The sequence below is a fragment of the Carassius carassius genome, chromosome 37, assembly GCF_963082965.1.
Source record: "Carassius carassius chromosome 37, fCarCar2.1, whole genome shotgun sequence".
Taxonomy (NCBI): domain Eukaryota; kingdom Metazoa; phylum Chordata; class Actinopteri; order Cypriniformes; family Cyprinidae; genus Carassius; species Carassius carassius.
Genome location: NC_081791.1, coordinates 25,826,599 through 25,832,998, shown reverse-complemented (window position 1 = coordinate 25,832,998; position 6,400 = coordinate 25,826,599). Strand labels below are relative to the sequence as shown.

Here is a 6,400-nt window from a genome sequence, read left to right as displayed (position 1 = left end):
GTTGGGCTTTTTCTGAACATCTTGCCCAACTGAAATGTATTGTTTAACTTTTCTTAAGCTTTTTTATTATTTGTTATTCAGATATGTTGTTATTCAGAGTATTTCTATTTGTTAACCAAAGAAGGTTACAATTTTTATTTTAAAAATTTAAGCATTCCAGTTGGTTTAAAGCTAAAAGGCTAAACTATTCTGTGTTTGACTCAAATTGAAAGAATAAAGAGTTTAATTTCGTTTAGGTTTATAGGGAGTTTAAGATGTACTGTACCCTATTTAGCCATTTGAATAAATAGGTTACTAATTGAGCAACTATGTTATTGATGATATAATAAGTAATAGCAATTAATTACTTTTTTGAAAGTAACTTAGCCAACACTGGGCTAATTGTTATTGTTAGATTTGCTCCACGTAAAACTGATACTGCAGAACAAACCATTAGTCGTATAGTCTTTAAATTTGGTGGGATGGTAGTACTCACACCACCTACAATGTGACCAAGGCTTGCCTCAATTGGCCTGAAAGGGGCGCTACAGCAATCAAAAGTATAAAATCACTCATAACTCCTAAACCTAAAGAAATTTGAAAGAAATTGCCCACTGGGGGGTGATATTGCATTTTTCAAGGTCTTAAACAATCTTATGTTGTATGGTTTGTCGCACATACACACAATATTTGTATCATACGATAGAACTCCTCATTCTGGACAACTTTGACTCTGGAACCAGTGCTGTCAATCAAATCATTTTTAAATGATTGAAAATAACCTACTTTTGCCAAATAGTCATGGTGTTTTTTTGGGTTTTTTTTTTTTTTTTGCTCAATCTGGATAAAAAACACTGTAATAAATTTTCTGCACTCTCTAGGTCAATAATCATCATAAAAAAAAAATAAAAAAAAAGTTGTTCAAATTCACCCTTTGGGAAACTGTAACAGGAATAGGAGCCTGTCCAAATTTACCCAAAATCCTATAAAGTCTAAGGGAAAACTCAAAACAAAACCTGGTGAACACATGCGACAGGTGATTTTAAACAAGCATGCAAAGTTTTAAAAAACATAACAATCATGAGCGTAAAAAAAACAACAACATCATATTTCTATGGTAAATTACCTGGATTTGCCAAAAAAGCTTTTTTAAATCTTTGATTTAGGTGGGTAACCTTGTATTGTCTTTTCCCTTATATGCTTAAATGCCTTTAAATGCCTGCATTTATTAAAAATAAAATAAATTCTAATAATATATATTCTAATAATATATTTTCTTTACTATCACTTTTTATCAATTTAACACATCCTTGCTGAATAAAAGTATTGATTTTATTTTAAAAAAAAAGAAAGAAAAAAAAATTTCTGACCCCAAATTACTGACCAGTAGTGTATATTGTTATTAAAAATATTTATATTTTAAAAACATAGCTTCTTTTTTTTTTTTTTACTTTTTATTCATCCTTAAGTATCCTAAAAAAGTATCACATGTTCTGAAAAAATATTAAGCAGCAGAACTGTTTCCAACTTTGATAATGAATCATCATATTAGAATGATTTCTAAAGGATCATGTGATAATGATCCTAAAAATTCAGCATTGCATCACAGAAATAAATGATAATTTAAAGTATAATAAATTTAAAAACAATTATTTTAAATTGTAATTATATATCACAATATTACATTTTTTTCTGTATTTTTGATCAAATAAATGCAGGCTTGATGAGCAGAAGAAACTTCTTTCAAAAACATTAAAAATAGTAATGTTTCCAAACTTTTGGTCTGTACTGTATAAATATATATATATATTTATTTATTTATTTTTTTAATGGAATTACTGCACAGCACCAGCTGATTGGCCTTTGCTGATTCCACAGCCAAGGAGGTCACTGGCTCAACATTTAAATAGTCTGATAATGATTGTTTGCAGTGAGCTGGTCCCCTCAAAGTCAGCATCTCAAGATGAGATCTGGATATATATCTGAGCATGGATTTTATTCCCAACAACATGAGTTGTAAACATTAGAATTTATATAAATCTACACAAAAAGCTCACAATGCCTTGGTGGCTTTAGGAATGTTAAACCTCCAGCGCTTTCTCTGGTTTTGCATTTCAGTGGTATTTTCAGATTTAAATATGGTATTATGTGTCAGCTAGCAGGCTTTCCTCTGGAACAGTGAGATTTAGTCTTTACCTGAAGGCTAGAAGTAATTTATATAACGTTTTTACGCCTCTACTCTTGTATTTATAATACAATTCTAATGAACGTGAGAGAACTAGAGAAGTTGTTTTTTATTGCTTTTGTATAGATCCCATGCGACAAAATGAAGAAAGAGGGCAAAATATGTAATGTCTTTAGAGCATGAATATAGTCTACAGTATATATATATTCTATATATTTCATTTAACCTTGCATTGCTGTTTGACTGTCTTTGGAGCAAAGTGTAGTCTCATTTGAAAAATGTGTGAATATAAGTTACATATCTAAACATTTCTGTTGCAAGGCTTTGACACGGCATCTTAAAGATATTTTTCCATTCGTATAACATTGATCCGGGTCAGTTTTGATACCAAATGGTTTGAGTGTGCGTTGCTGTTCAGTAAACAGTAAATCACAGTAAAGCCGAGTTTGCGGAAAAGTGAAATAGTTGCTGTTGGGGGTGAACTGATCTCCACGATCACTCGAGAAAGTCCCTGCTCCTTACAAAACTCTATGGCCATTTCTACCAGCTGTGTTCCCAGACCTTTACGCCGCTGACTGAAGGACACGACCAACTGAAACACCTCCAAAGACAGTGTGTCTTCTGCATCTACATGCCACCCATCGCTCTTCACTGCCCGGCCACCTTCAACTTCCCATTCACCTCCATCTCTACCACCCAGAAACCATTTGCCTGCTTATCTGAGAAGTTGGTCTGAATGTCCTTTCAAATGGCCTCTAGCTTCCTCCTGAGGTAGCCGTCGTAAACCTCGTTGCAGCAGTAGTAAACCAGACAAGCCCAGGCTCCTCTGAAGAGCACGGCCTGGAAGTACGAGGAGCCTCCGAGCACAAATCTGTCCACGGAGACGCTGAGCGTCATGCCGATGTGGTCCGGATGACTCATGGCTTTGAAGAAAGCTGGGTAGACATGCTCCAGAATCCCAAAGCGAAAGAGAGAGACCATAGCAGACTTCACTAAACAGAATTATACAAACCTTAAACTCCTTTACATTTTATTTAAGGCAACATTTTTTCAGTTAGGTAGATGTACCAGAAAAAATAAAAATAAAACAATGCAAACTATATAGACATTTTCAAAAATAATAATAATAATATTACAAATATAAATAAAAAAATGACTAAACACAATTTTTTTAAATAAAAAACAAATGAAAGTGCAAAGAAAAATGTATATAAAAAAAATGTAAAACATTAACAACAACAATAATATATGAATTAACAAAAACTATGTCAGTGAATCTCGCAACAATATTACAAAAGTTATCAAAAAATTAAAATGCAAACAGAAAATATAAAAAAATCTAATCAAATTCAAAATATTAACAAAATTATATTACAATATGGCTGAAGCTAAAATAACTAAAAACTTAAACTTAATAAAATATATAGACATAAATAAAAAAAAACAAATTAAATGCTAATTCAAAATATTCTCAAAAACTATATAATGATACTTAAATAACACTGATTAAAATTAGTTAAAGATTGCAAAATCATGTGTTTGGTCATGTATTTCACATACCATCTGAAAAGAGCATATGACGCTTTAAATCTACACACGTGAAGCATTCAAAACCAGTCAAATAAGTAAATAACTCACCTGTGGTTTGTAAAATCACATGTGATTTAGTGAAATATATGTGATTTAATTTAAAACACACTTTATTTTACAGGGGGAAAAAAATATTGGAATAAATTAGTTAGTTATAAAAATAATTATTTTTGGAATGTCTGTAAGCTGTAAACGATCAACGAACTTGAAACCTTATAATAAAAGACTGTGGCACATTTGGGGAAAATGGCATTCAGTGTGAACTCAAGTAACAGCCTTGAACTCACAGTTAATCTAAAAAATTATGTAGTGTGCCACAGCAAACTGCAATATTTAATAATTCACCAAAGCACAAGCTATTCCAGTACTTTCAGACACCTTTCTCAACACTTTCAGACAGAAGAAAAGTTCACTTACAGCTGATTATCTGTTCCATCGCTGCTGCTCAGGCCGTCTTTCTTTCTTCTCTCAATCTGTGAACTTAAGCCACAGTATCAGACAAATAGCCATTTACAGAGCAGCTTAGGAAAGAAATGGAGCATGATCAACACACACACAATGGGGACCAATCTAACACTACCTATACTAAACACTCATACTTTAGAAACCTGTTTACATTTATTAGATTTCAAATCCCTAAAGCTTTGAATGAAATTAATTCTAACAAATACTCTCAATTACCAGAAGTACAAGTATTTGTAAAAGATATAAACTATAAAAATACAATCAATAACTTTGTAATTGTGAGATAAAAAGCCACAAATATAGCTACTAACTTCACAACTGTGAGATCAAAAGTCATATTGTGGGATATAAAATCATAAACATGAGAAAAAACTTTGCAATTATTAGATACAAAGTCATATTTTAACATATAAAGCCAAAAACTTTGCAGTTGTGAAGTATAAAGCGATCTTGTGAAATATAAAGCCAAAATTATAATAAATAACTCCATAGTTGTGAAATCTAGAGTCATATTGTGTGGCGTAAAATCATAAAGTGTGAGATGTAAAGCCACAAATATGACTAATAACTTTGCAATTGTGAGATACAAAGTCATATTGTGAAATATAAAGCCAAAATGTAAACAAATAATATTGTAATTTTGAATTATATTGTCGTATTGCAGGATATAAAATCATAAATGTGATAAATGATTTTGTAAGTGTGAGATATAAAGCCACAAATATGATAAGTATCTTAGCAATTGTGAGGTATAAAGTCATATTGTAAAAGACAAAGCCAAAAATCTAACAAACAACTTTGTAATTGATACTAAATCATAAATACGGGAAATAACTTTGCAACTGTGAGCTCTGAAGTCATATTGTGAGATATGTATAACAAATAACTCTAATTCTGAGATATAACTGTGCAGGTGTGAGATATGAACTCATACTCTGACTATAAAGATATAAAGCTAGAATTCAAAGAAAGAGTTCAATTGTGAGATAAGCAAACATTTTGAAGAAATAAGAAATGCAAGTATTTTAAGCTGGGATTGATGGCTGATGTGTACATGTGGATATCCACACATACCTACACACATATTCAGCGTCTCACTAGTATTTCATTAAATCAGCTCTAATCTTGGCCTCACTGTGTATGTAATGAGGTCCTCAAATGCCTCGCTGGATCAGACATGAAGCTGCATATCTCACTGACTTTATAGGGCTGAACCTGTTTGCTCGCTAAATGTGACCAGGGTTTTAATCACAAGAGCCCAGATTAGTGTACCTGTGTCATTTAATATGAGCTGTTAAAGATACATCACTGCCGGCTCTACATGTCAATACACTGTGTTTAAACATTAAGGCTGTCATGCAAATATATGGTCCTTTTTGCAGCTTGATAGATGTGGCTTCTCAAACCAATTTCTAAATTTTACTCTTTGTGTCCTAGAGTACGAACAACAGCACACAGGTTTGCAACAACATGAAGAATATTCATTTTTTAGGTGAGCTGTCCCTTTAAGCATAAATTATGAAAATCTGTCTCTGAAAACAGCACACTATGAAGATTTACCCAGTTCAGAAGAGACCCAAATAGATGATTTTTGTGAATGATGTGGCTTCAAGGGCAATGACAATGACTCTTATGCAAGATTTAAATGAGAAATACTTTCATTCGTTCTGAGGTGCCACGGACCCATAAATTACACCGGCTGCTTGTCGCTCAATCACACTGCATGCTACAGAGGACAGACAGCTTTCCAACCCATGCACTTCATTTAAAGCATGTTTTACATTACGGGGAGACCGGGGCTAGTTGTCACATAGGGAAGATGTATCTCAGTTACTATAAGAGTTTTGGTTTAATATTTTTGAACATTCAAAACATTATTGAGACCTTCATTTATGACCTATGTATGTGGATTAAGCATAAAATTTCCATCCATATTAAACTAATAACTAATAAACATAATGTGATGCATATTTGTCAGTTATACTGTACATACTGTAAGATTTCTGTACTAATAATCAGAACATCAGTAAATCACACATTTTTAACTAACTGAATATTGCTTGTTCCATGGCTAGCTGTATTTTAATAATCTTTTATACTTATAAATAAATGTCATTGTTTTTCCAATGTGATTCTAAACATTTTTAATAAATGGATGAAAGTTGCACTTAAATAAAATTA

At 32.1% G+C, this 6,400-nt stretch overlaps 1 pseudogene; it reads right to left on the bottom strand.

The window, feature by feature from the left end:
- Nucleotides 1-2,501: 2,501 nt before the first annotated feature.
- On the bottom strand, nt 2,502-3,145 carry LOC132118690 (probable N-acetyltransferase camello; annotated as a pseudogene).
- Between the last annotated feature and the right edge of the window lie 3,255 nt (nt 3,146-6,400).